The 13,513-nt window shown below is 44.8% G+C and overlaps 1 protein-coding gene across 2 annotated transcripts in view; it reads left to right on the top strand.

The window, feature by feature from the left end:
• The first annotated feature begins 1,161 nt into the window (after window positions 1-1,161).
• The window catches only part of ASCC3 (activating signal cointegrator 1 complex subunit 3), a 498,380-nt gene continuing 486,028 nt past the window's right edge, over window positions 1,162-13,513 (top strand). The window contains exon 1 of one of the 2 annotated variants that reach the window (XM_072141894.1): window positions 1,162-1,318. The gene's annotated coding sequence lies outside the window, so the exon portion shown is untranslated. Of the gene's footprint in view, window positions 1,319-1,363; window positions 1,482-13,513 lie in introns of those variants that run through there. The other variant, XM_072141895.1, reaches the window with a different exon arrangement.

Below are 13,513 nucleotides of genomic sequence, written 5' to 3' on the forward strand. Positions count from 1 at the left end.
GCCCACGCGCCGCCGTCTTTTAAACGCCGCCGGCGACTTTGCCGGCGGCGTTTAGGGGGTTAATAGCCGCGATCGGTGCAAGCACCGACCGCGGTTATTAGCGGTGGGGGTTTTGTGCAAAATGCAAAAACCCCCACCTTTGTATGAAGAGGACTCAGCCCGTGAGCCCTCTTCATACATCCCTTATACCTCTGCGCCGTAGAGCTACGGCGCAGAGCGTTAAGGGGTTAAGGACCTTTGATGTTGTCATCCTGGTTACATAACATTAGGCCGCACCCCTTGGACTTGCTCCAAAGCTGCTTAGATACCAGGCAAGATTATAACTCTGATTTTATGGGGATCTGAGGGGAACTACTTTTAGCTACAAGCAGGGTGTCAGATAGTTACTGGAGCTCTATAGGAACCTGCCACTACCTGTATTTGTGAAAATAGTGGTGGCGTGGTTCCCTTTAAAGGGGTTTTCCCATCCACAGGATTATAAGCAACTTGCTTATCGTGGGGGGTCTCAGTGATGAGACCTGCACAGATCACGAGGGGTCCCAGATACCTCCGTCGGAGACCTCGTTGCTCCCCGAGATTAATGAAGTAAACGGGAGCTGAAGGAGATTGCCGAACATGGCGATTTCTGTCAGTTGCATAGTGATGAATGGAGCAAAACGGTCATGCTCGGCCGTCTACTCCATTCATCTCGGGGAGCAACAAGAGGACTGGCGGAGGTACCTGGGACCCTATCGGACACCTCGTTCTCGTGATCCGTGGTTGTCTCATCACTGACACCCGCATCGATCAGCAAGTTAGACCCCATACCATGGATAGGGCACAACTTTTTTGCATGGGAAAACCCCTTTAATGCAATTTAGAAATTTTCAGTTTGATTTGCACATGCCACAATTGTAAAAATTGCTTTTGTCAATAATACAACAAAACTTCCAAAAAATGCCCTTCAAGCAAAGGATAAAACAACCTTCATCCCTGTGTCCCCCTCCTCTACACACAACATGCATCCCTGCACTCGCCTCCCTCTTCACACAACCTGCATTTCCGTTTCACCCCTTTTTACACAAAACCTTTCCCTTTCATACAACTTCCACCCCCGTGCCCCCTGCTTCTCACACAACCTGCTGCCCCATATCGCCTCTACTTCATACAGCCTGCACCCACACCTGCTGCACGGTGCACTCGTTACGTTCGCCCAGCACCAAAGACACAGCAGCCCTCTCTAGCGCTAGCTAGTTACGCTCCTCCCACACGAGAGTCAGGTCGCGTGTTCATGACGTCATCGAAGGTCCTCTAGCACTCGGAAGTAGTGTCTCCCCAGGTAAGTGAACGTAGCGGTGCCATGTGTTTGGGGCCCGACCAAATTGCGTGTATTGTGTATTCAGAGACCGCAATAAACGTATGTGATCTGCGATGTGCACGTCTGAATACATCCTTCACCTCTGTACCTGACGTCTAGCTTAGTCTCTCCTTAAGAAAGCCTGGTAGTGTATGACAACTTGTAATTTGTACATTCTGTGAAGTAAAACCGACCAAAGTTGGGGAAATGATACGGGAATAAAAATGCACATGTTTTCATGTTCACCCGAAATGCACCTAAAACAATGAGAACATCTGGTAAGGTTTACAGTAATTGTCTTTGGTCACATACTCCTGGAAGAGCTGGTTGACAACCAACATGGCCGCTATTACAGCTGTCACTATATCAGAGCTTGTGACAGCAGTGGACAGTCCCTCTAAAGCTTTCTGTGATGACCTTCAAATCAGTAGGTACTGTACTTCTTTTATGTATTGTGCTATATGTAATGCCTTTTCATGTGCACAGAGCTCAAAAATAGTGGGGCAGATTTATCAAAATGTCTAAAAGTAAGAATGTCCTTAGTTGCCCATGGCAACCAATTACAGCTCAGCTTTCATTTTACCAGTGCTCATGAATATTTTAAAGGGGAGCTGTAATTGTTTGCCATGGGCATCTAAAAACATTCTTTCTTTTAGACATTTTGATTCTTTTTTTGAGCTCTGTGCACATAAAAAGGCATTACATATTGCAAAATACATAAAACAAGTACAGTACCTACCGCTTTTGAAGGTTTTGCCAGGAGTTGGAGCTGAAATACATGGTTGTCAGTTTGTAAATCAGCTGTGCACTGGCAGGCCTCTGTGCAAATAGTGATATATGGTACAAGAAGTCCCTTCTCTGCTGTAATCCTGATTAATGTCAGCATTGGGAAGCAGCAATTCCTTGCATCAAACATTACTGTCTTCTGCACTGTGGCCTACTTGTGATTTAAAGCAAACCCTCTTTCTGGATACCCCATGTCCCCATAGAGAATAGTGTACAAATTGCCAAAGAGTATTTATAGAAAAACTGGCTTTTTTGAGAAAAAGATAAGCTATATCAAAGTTTACCTTTTCGTATGCAGATCTGTGTCCCTAGTCCTATGGGAGTGGCCAGTGAGGAGTGGGGTAGAAATGGATGACATCCTTATGGGGAAAGCAACAGGGGTAGGCGATGTGGGGAACATGCACGTTTTTATTTTAAATTGATGCATGACAGAGCTGTTTCCCGTGGCTGGGAAGAAAACTCCTCACTGACCATTCCCATGGGACTACGAAAGAGCTCTGCATACACAAAGGTAAACTTTGATCGAAATTATCTTTTTTCCAGAAAAAGTCAGTTTTACTATAAAAACTTTTTGGCAATGTGTACAATATTCTCTATTTGGATACAGGGGGAGCCAGAATAAGGCCTTCTGATGACAAATGCCCTTTAACTCACAGACAAGATTTTAGTGTCCTGATTGGAGGGAGATCGTGAGGGAGAGACCTCCAGAAGGCAATTAACAACCGCGGCATTTAACAGGTTAAACACCCGCGATCAGAGCTCACTTGGTGTTATAATGGGGTGTCAGCTGTAGTTAGAACCTGTCGCCAGGTAACCTCCCCACAAAGCATACATAGTAACATTGAGATGTCTGTTATACATGTTCCATTGATGCCTCTATCCATGGTATTAGAGGCAGCATTCTTGACTTTTATTGATGGCCTCTGTTCTAGTCATGGGGATGGAGTGCTGCAGTATACAGTCAAGCTATACCCCTTCTATTTCACATATATAAAAAGTAAAGGACAAAACTGTGATTGTGAACATATAACATGGTCTATTTAGCCACTTGCACATTTCCCAAAGATTGTGTGGGGAAGACTTTCCGTCAACTTAGAAAAAGGGTCCAGGAACATATGCTGGACATCAAGGACAACAAGGATACCCCGATAGCGAAGCATATGGAGCAATACCATCAGAGCAACAGAGGCATATAGGTGGTAAGACCATCTGTAAGAGGGGGAGACTGGGACAGAATGATCCTCAGGAAAGAAGCCCAGTGGACCTTTAAAATAAACTCTATAAAACCACATGGAATCAATGATTTCATATCCTATGCAAGCTTTATTGAATGATATTAGGGGTAACGCCTTTACCCTGGGCATCAAAATTCCCCCCTCCAGAACTCCTTATCCATCTGGAAAGGATTGCTCTGGTCACCACATATGCTGTCACAGCGGATTCCCCAATGTCGTATGTCCTATAGGACATAAGCAGATATTGCTATCCCATCAAGTGCTTGCTAAGATCACGTGAGAGCACCATGGATACACTCTAAATACCTCTAAGCATATTTGAGCAACATTCATAAAACTGCCAGTCTGTTCCTGCAACAAAAGCACTGGAAGCAGTGCTATTTCAAGCAAAAAAATAGACCTCAGATCTAACTCAAAGTCCCAATTAGTAGCCGACGGGCAGGCTGATACAGGTTGGCTATAACATTCTAAACAATTGACATGCCTATACTTTATGCTGTCTATAATAAATCGAGCTGGCACAGGGCGACCAGTTTTAATAGTATAACAGAACGGACTGTGAGCGGCTTAAAGGAAACCTACCACTTGGGATAGGGCTTATCCCGCACCGGGGTCCGCGCTCGGCGCACCATGCGCGCTACCACTTCCTATTCAGATGCACGCACGGTCGTGCGCATGGTGCGCCGAGCGCGGACCCCGGTGCGGGAAAGCCAGTAAGGATATAAACATTAATAAACTGTTAAAACACTTTAAAACTGTTTAAAAACATAACGGAGATGAGCGCCGGCACCAACTCACCCTGAGCTGGTGCACGGCATGTCCAGCTTATAAGCCCTATCCCAAGTGGTAGGTTTCCTTTAAACCCTCCATTGACTATGGTGGGCACCTTGATCAGGGCAAGCCCAGTAGGACCAGTGCCTCATATACGCTGATGGTCCGTACCGAGACATCCAATCTTACTCACCGAGAATACTTGTAGTATACTGACTAGATATACAGAACCAGCGTTTGAGGTAGATCAGATCGTCCCCTGATCCCGCTGAGCGTGGAAGGGAGAAACCTGTATCCTGTACATGTTGCGATAGAAGGCATCATTCGATAGATGTGATATGTGAAAATCTGCTTAACACAGCAGGCCCGCCAAGGTTGAAACCTTGCACAGAGTCACACCTGATTACACAGATACCGCTAACCCCTATCGCAAGGTACAGGTACCACTAACCTGTTTGCGATTGCTAACCTCCATCGCAAACAACATATTAAACACATACCTGATCCCGATCCGAAACAGCATATTAAAATACATACCTTCTGTCAGTAGTACAGTACGCAATAGTCAGGGGGCAGTCCTATCTCCACACTGGCGCCACCCACTACGCGCTGGTTGGTTAAGCCAGCCTGACTCAAACAAAGCGTCATGGATGACGCGCTGCCAGTTCATTGGCCACTCGGGGAGGCTCGCCGGCGGTGACGAGCCTAAGATCTGAGTTAAAAGGAGGACAGACGTGGCGCGCCGCGGCTAGCAACATGCCGGGCATGCACACAGCACATTCGTTTGCACAATTTATACCCTAGATTTTCGTGCCTTTCCAAAAAGACCCCTGATGAGTTCTGGCAAAAACGAAACGCGTTGGGTCCTAGGGTCAATTCAGTATGAATGGCAGTCATTAGATTAGACCATAGCTTCTATAGATCGAGACTTCAGTATATTCAGATAGGAGTGTATGTGTGAATGGCACTACCAGATAAGCATCAGATAAGACTGATGTTGTCTAATTGCAGAAAGGCTATATAAAAATTAGCATAAAGTACCTAAGCCAACCTTCGCTAGCAACTTGAGCACAGTGGTAGCCAGCCAGAGGTAGAAAGCAATACCATCTAGTCACTCCAAAAAAGCATATCGATATATAAAAGCAGCAGGTCAAACTGAGTACCGCTCTAGTCACACTGCCAAAACACTGAGTGGTGAGGTAAACACTGTATCCAAACCACCACAATGCTGTATAAAACATTTTAGAGTTGCTGTTAGTAAAGTTGCAGTAATAGATGCAACAATCAGAGTAGGATTCAATAGCAAATACAGTCTTTGCACCTACTAAGGAAGAACTAACATAGCAATCACATTTATGTTATATGTTCACAATCACAGTTTTGTCCTTTACTTTTTATATATGTGAAATAAAAGCTACGTTTTAATTCTTAAGAAAAATAACTCCACTGTCAGTGAATCTAGTGCAATCTATCTAAGGAGCTATTAGTTAAACCGTCAAAATCTTTTTTCAGTGAAAAAGCTATTCCCCTTGGTGACACTGCTAACTAGGCTGAAGAAATTCCTGTTGGAGGCGTAAGGAGAAAGTGAGCTGTACTGCTCTGCTATATTGTTAACCACTGCCTCAGGAAGGTGGGCACAGAGAGGGAGCTGGCTGTGTGAATAGAAATCAGCTTTCCTTCTAAATGGCCAGTGAGGGGGCGGTGTTGGCGTCAGTGAGGGGGTGAGGTAGCATGACTGCATAATAAAGCTCCCTGCCTCCATGACTGGAACAGAGGAATAGTCTTTTTCAGAAGAATGGTGGCTCTGTTCCCTTGAATGTGAAACATGTATAAAGACATCTAAAAAGTACTATATATGCTGTGGGGTGGGGAGTCCTGGTGAGCTTTTTGTAAATATTTATCAGATGGGCTCAGTGAACTAGATCAACTATTATTAGACGGTCGGACTTGCAACTACACTGGTCTAATGTAAAACTCATTGATAAGCTTTGCCCAGTGGGGCAGATTAATCAAAGAGTTTGTTACTGAATTATGTTGTAATTTGTACCAAAGAATGTCTAAAATGTATTGCACCACATATTATTAGGCATTTTAGACAAAAAAGTGGCGTTGTCTTGAAAAAGCACATGAAAAAGCCTGTAATGCAAAAAGTGTAATCTGAATGGCTAAAACAGTGCATCTTCATCTTAAGTCAATGTTTGGTTACATTCTGCATGAACACCCTAAGGCAGTGATGGCTAACCTATGGCACTGGTGCCAGAGGTGGCACTCAGAGCCCTTTCTGTGGGCACTCAGGCCATCACCAGAGATGACTCCAGGTAGCTTCCTCCAGTCCCAGACAGCCCAGGACTTGCTGTGCACAGAGCTATTTTAAAGTGACAGCTGTACCTGGGACTATGTTCTGCTTTATTGGTGTCCTCAGGTGCTGGTATCAATGAAAACTGTGACAGAGAAGGGAGTATAAATCACAAATTAAATTTCTGTGTTGGCACTTTGCGATACATAAGCGGGTCTTTGTTGTAGTTTGGGCACTCAGTCTCTAAAAGGTTTGCCATCACTGCCCTAAGGCCTCATTCACAATTTGGTAATTAATCAGTAATTTAACCCCTTAGTGCTCAGCGCCCCCTAAGCTGATGCACCGCTGTTACTAGCATCCCCTAGTAACACCCGCGGCCAATCGCAGGTGTTTAACCCGTTAAATGCCGAGGTTAGTGCAATTGCATAATTTAAACGGCCTTCCGAGGGTCCTTCGCCCCCACCCCCCTGCACCGTCTTTGGGGGCGCCGATTGTTACTATTTTTAGTATTTACTAATTTATTTTTTGGTGTTTCTGATAGTTTGAGGGGTGCAGATTTGAAAATGGGTTGATTATGGAGGTTTTTTAATGCTAAATATTTAAAATTTCATTAAAAACAATAATTATCCCCAAAATAGTCCATGCAGAAAATATGGAAAATCGATATTTGATTTGTAAGCCGCGTGACATCAAAATAAATTATCCAGACACTTCAAAAATTATGAAAATGTAAGGCTACATTCACACTGCCGTTGCCCACCGTACCGGTGCAGCCCTTACTGCGACCTTTAAAAAGAGACTTTCGGGACAAATTAATGATGCTCTGTCTGCACGTGACTGGCCGTCTACTCTGAGTGAATGGATCGATATCCGGTTTACGAAGCGCTCTGAGGAACAGCATCTCTATTAAGTGCTAGTCCGGCGCCGACGTTTGCATTACTTGGCTCCCGGCTTCCAAAGGCCTTTCAGCCTCCAGCCATGACTTCTGCAGAAGAACCAATGCATGTGGACAGAGCCTGACTTTCTCCTCAGGTACGCTCCAGATGATGTCAGGAGGAATTCTGTCTGTACTGTGCCGGTCCAGAACTTTTCATTGGGGCTTATCCTGTTCGCCCTGCAGTGTCGCTGCATGGTGGTTCCTCATCCAGTCTTGGTCTCCTCGGTGATTTACAGGCCTCTGGAGGGTCTTCCAGCTTGATATCAGGACTTTGCTGACATTTTTTCAAAGGAGCAAGCAGAGACTTTGCCTCTGCACCGGCTCTACGACTACCCTGTTGATCTGCTGCCGGGTACGTCTCCGCCTCGGGGTCGGTTGTACCCTCTCTCACTGCCAGAAACTACAGCAATTTTCGGGCTATATAAAAGAGCACCTGCAGAGGGGGTTTATACGTAAATCCTCTTCTCTGGCTTCTTATTTGTGACCAAGAAGGATGGGTCACTCTGCCCTTGTATCTACTACCATGGTCTTAACAAAGTCGCCGTTAAGAACTGCTATCCTTTGCCATTGATCACTGAGCTGTTTAACCGCCTACGTGGTGCAGGGTCTTCTCGAAACTGGACCTATAACATTCGTATCCGCAAGGTTGACAAGTGGAAGACTGCCTTTAACACTCGCCATTTTAAGTACCTGGTTATGCAGTTCGGGCTTTGTAACGCACAGCCATCTTTTAGGAGTTCGTCAACGACATCTTCAGAGACTTGCTATACACCTGTGTTGTGGTTTATCTAGATGATATACTGGTGTTTTTTGCGGACCTTGAATTCCATCAGTCCCACGCGCGTCAAGTCCTCCGTAGTCTAAGAGCCAATCGCCACTATGCCAAACTTAGTAAGAGCCAGTTCCAGCTGAAGAGTCTGCCCTTCCTTGGCTACATTGGGTCTACAAATTAATCCTTGTCTGCGGTTCTTTAATGGCCACACCCAGTAGGACTACATGCAATACAGAGATTCTTTGGCACTCGCCAAGAAGGATGCCAATCCCCTTATCTGGCCTTGAGTGGATATAGAAGTCTCAAGATTAAAATCTACCTTTTGCCTCAGCCTCACTCTGCCTGATACAGAGTAGCCTTTTCATCGAACCAAGCTCCAGGCCGACAAGAAACATAGGCTTCCTCCTAGCTTCTCTCCAGTTGACAAGCAAAAAATACAGCAATAACAGCTATGTGCTGCACACCTCTCTCACGCAGCAACAAACGGTCAAGAGTTGATCCAGTAAACCCAATTTGTAAAACATAGAAAATAAGTTCTGACCGGCGCTCCCGATTCCCTTGCTTCCGTGTGTCTTTCTCTTCCAATATGTCACTCACAAAATAGAGCAGTTCACACTCCTCCAGCACAAATTCCTGAATCCTCCCATAAGAATATACCGCTATTCAGACCAACACTCCTGCGTTTTTCTTGTGACCTTCTCCGTATGCAACATATGTTGCGGTAGATCGCTGGAAGAAATTCACCCACAGATAGCGTAGTACAGTTTAACACTCAGGATTTATTTAGGTTAAAAACATACTCACAAAAGAGCGATAAAAATGTGCATATAAAACTCCAATATGGGACGCCAGCTGCACCCAGTAGAAGCCAAACCGGGCGAAGCCCAGGGTCGGGCGAGAATGTGCAGCTGGCGTCCCATATTGGGCCTGAGGAGAGATTTTGGGAGCCCGAGGACAATATCCTGGACCATGATATGCAGAGATTTCTGTCACAGGCTCTCTCGTGCCCCGCCAGTGCCACCCACCTGTCCCCATTCCTGTTCCGGCTCACGCGGCTGTGTGTGCGCGTCCCTGACTCCTAGGGCGCTTGGCTTGAAAAGATTTAAAGGGGCAGCGCACCGCACCGCTGATTGGTGCTGGCCATTCCATGGGTAAAAGCCGGCCTCTCCCAGCATTCCCTGCCGGATCTTCGTGCTCTATGCCATTGAGAAAGCTAGTGGACCTGCCTGTGTATTGACTTCACGTTGTGAACCCGGTTCTGTATTTGACTTTGATCCTTTTCCGCCTATCCTGACCTCCTGCTTTGTTCCCGATGTTGATCCTATGCTGCCTGTTTCGACCTCCTGCTTGTCCCTGACCCATCTGCCTGACGTCGTTGTACCTCGCCTTGGCTGCCACCGTAGACAAAGTCACACATGTGTGTCGCCGTGGCAGGCACTGGTAAAAACCAGGTGTTACTTAGATTCCGGTCCCAGACGTCGGCTTACGTCATCGTCCAAGGTGGTCCAGTGGGTCCACTGCCCCTGGAGCCTGACAAACCCCTTAGATGTCAGAAGAAAAGTCCTTCACTACCTACAGATAACTAGGAGTTGGCGTACAGACTCAAACTTTATTCCTCTAGTTTTAAGGCGAGAATAGAGGCAAGAAATTGCTTGCTGGATCAGACTAACCATCAAAGACTGTTATACCTAATAAAAGTTAGAAGTTCCCTCGAATCTAAAAGCCCACTCAACCTTGGGCTGCTATCGGGTGGACTTATAATCTACCAGAGATTCTACAAGCTGTAGTTCTACAAGAAAATTCTACAAGCTGTAATTCCTCCCTAAAAAATCCCTTATCATCTGGTACATCTCCAGGTGGGGGCCGATTTGGCTTTCCTTTAGTCCACCGTGGCGGGCGAAATTTTTCCTCCACTAGATGCTGTAATACTTTTATTGTGCGCTGAAGTTTTTTTTGGTATGTGATTTAACATGCTATTAAACCTCCTTGCTTCCTTTCTTGGTGTTGTTATTTGGCAGACACTAGAGATCGATGCAGGGGACGGACCTCTTAACCTCTCTCTGCGTGTCCCGTCAGAGGTCAAGGGCTCATCCTCCAGGTGGGGCCATCATGGTGGAATTTAAAGACTTTTTAGTTGCAAGTTGAAGTACGGACCCATACTTGCGTCTAAACATGCTCCTAGAAAGTTGCAAAAAAAATTCCCCCATGTTCTTATGTATCTCAACCTGTGATACATGGGAACACACAAGTGTGCTGACTTCAGATTACTTTGAAAAGAGGCAGCAGAAATACAATGATAAATGTGCTCCAAGTAGTACTTATAGATGCTTTTATCAGTAGTACAGCATATAGTGCGGTCGGTGGCCTTTTCACATGGTGCGTACACAGATTTTTGGAAAACCATTGCCGTGTGTGTGAATAAGTCCTTCCGGCCCAAACGCTCTTTACCAGAACCGACCTCAGCATGTCAGTTCAGTTTCTGTTTATGAATATTCGGGCCGAACATTATAGCAAGCACATGAAGCGAGTTGATGATGAGTTGCACGCATCAAACTGGTTTGTGGGCAATAGGCCAGCACTTCAACTTCTGTGCAAGAAGATGCCATACATAACCTGTATATCTCCATGGCCTGCTGTATGTCATCTTGCATCATAGTGGTAGTCCAACAGCGTGCTAGACTACCTTGCACTTGTAGTTTTCCCCAATAAACTTTCCTACTCTTATATTATCACTCACGTATATCATTATTAAAGGGAACCTACCACCCCGATTCTACCTATAAAGGTAGAATGGGTGGTAGGTGGATGGATGGGATGTGAGGATTAGCCCTTTTTTGGGCTAATCCTCACGTCCCGGGTGTCTTTTAGAAAACTTTATTGCATGTATATGCTAATTTTTTATGCGGCTACTGGGGCATGGAGTAGCCGGACATGAGGCTACTAGTCACAGCTACTCCACGCCCCAGTAGCCACGTTACTCCGCCTACCAGGTAATCTTCGGCGCGCAGCTCATGGTAGCTGTGCGCCCTCGTCCGAGTCCCCCGGCTACTGCGCATGCGCAGCAGTTCCGGAGCCGCGGCCATGCAGCCGAAGTTCTGCGCATGCGCAGAACGCAGGGGACCCGGACGAGGGCTACTGCGCGCCGAAGATTACCTGGTAGGCGGAGTAACGTGGCTACTGGGGCGTGGAGTAGCCGCATAAAAAAATTAGCATATACATGCAATAAAGTTTTCTAAAAGACACCCGGGACGTGAGGATTAGGCCAAAAAAGGGCTATCCTCACGTCCCATCCATCCACCTACCACCCCTTCTACCTTTATAGGTAGAATCAGGGTGGTAGGTGCCCTTTAAATTAACGCATATATGGTTTCATTTGATCACAGCAACTTGTTTTAATATATTCATTCTGTGTGTGTATGTCTGTTATAGGGTGAGTTGGACGTACACAGGAAGCTCTTTATTAAAATCAGAATGGGACCGATCAACTGAATCTTCAGTCACGAGCTAAAAAAGAAATAGATTTCAAATCAGTTCAGATTTATACGCCATAAATGCATGCATTGGAGATTGCATTTATAATATCTTTTTCTATATTAAATTGAGGCATAATAGACACCTTCCTTTTAATGGTACATCTGAAAACACGAGCTGTTTATTTATATGTTCATAGTGTGTCTTTATAGTATATGTTATGAGAATTATTCAGGATATAAGTCTTGCAGGTTTTTCATAAAGCAGCTCTATGAATGGAGCCATAATGATATACTTTTTCAGAAGGAGAGGTTGGCACTTGACATATGCCTTTGCTTGTATTTTTAGAAATATAAGTTTGGCAGTCTATTTTTGGCTGGACTTCAGGAGTATCTGCATTTTTCTTTTATCTGTGTCTTTTTATGCATGTAACAAAAAATCACAACATTTCCCATTTTTTCTTTTGTTCACCTTTACAGGTCATGGCTCATATTTCAGTCTTTCCTCTGTTCGTGCTGGATTAAATCCAGCTGCCAGCAACTTAATATGACAAAACTGAAATCCAATTTTACCACCCTTCACTCTGTCACTAACCTTTCATTTCCCCTCTTCTCAATGTTGACAACGCATGCATCATCACTGCCTCAGTTGCCAAAAAGTCCAGTTTTTACTACAGGCAAACTTTTTCTCATTGTCAGCTAAAAAACCAAGCTCTTCAATGATTTACATTATAATTGTGTTTCTATGTCAGCTGATCTCTGGAAATGGTTTTATGTTTTAAAAGCAAGTGTCGGCTCGTGATAAATATACTTACTGGTCCGTATATATATATCTGCGTTCTCACCTAAAGACCTTTTGTAGCACACAATTGATTACATTTAAAGAATATTATATAGATAATAGATTTAAAGAAGATTCCAACTTTCTATATTGTTGATGGGTGTTTGTTATGGACAACTCATATGCCTGTGTAAATGGGTTAAAAGCCCTTTGCCCTTCCCCCACACCCCTGCACACCAACTTGCTGGTTCTGTGGAATAAAACCTGTGTGCTGGTGAGATCCCATGGACCAAGCACAGCACAGTGCATTGGAGTCCATGCGTCATAAAGTAATATGATGCAAAGAATCACTGTCTGCTGGACAAACCGCAGCGCTTACACTGTAACAATGTTCAAGGAACCTGTCATGTAAATTTACCCACCCAAAATAAAGACTTCATTAAAAGCTATATTTAAAACAACGCAAGACACCGGAATCTGGTTACTGACCGCTTGTGTCTCCAGAAAAACGCACCACAGAGGCCCGGCTTGTACGCTTTAGCAGTGTTTGTAAACGCAGCGCTATCGGTACAAGTGACCGTGTCCTAAATGGTTCCTTTCCATGGTTGCAATGTTACAAAAATAAGTTTGTAATCTCGCATGGAACTCACCTGATTTGAGTCATGCACACTAATTGAATCCATCATATTAAGTTTTACTTGCATTGCCTGCCTCCTTGTCCCTGTTTGACCTGCTATGACATTCTGCTGTATGGAGAGCTCTGTTACATCATTGGGCACTCAGTCATGGGACCAGAAAGACATTATGTTACATCTGCAACATCTACCTCATGTATGTATCTGATCACATGAAAACACAGCATGCATCCATGGACGATGGGAAACGTAGAAGTTGATGGAGGCTGCTCTGATTTTATGTGATCAGATATATGCATGATGTACGGTTTGCTAATGCTACCAGATTAAAGGATCTTTAATTATGTCAGCCTGGTCACATGATATGCTCAGAAGAATGGGACATGAGTAGGAGTAGAGGGAGGGGCTGGCTGAGCAAGCACCAGAAGCTTTTTCTGATGCCAGGTTATATAACATAAGATTAATTTATGCGGATGTCAGGGAAACCATTTTTA

The sequence above is a fragment of the Engystomops pustulosus genome, chromosome 3, assembly GCF_040894005.1.
Source record: "Engystomops pustulosus chromosome 3, aEngPut4.maternal, whole genome shotgun sequence".
Taxonomy (NCBI): domain Eukaryota; kingdom Metazoa; phylum Chordata; class Amphibia; order Anura; family Leptodactylidae; genus Engystomops; species Engystomops pustulosus.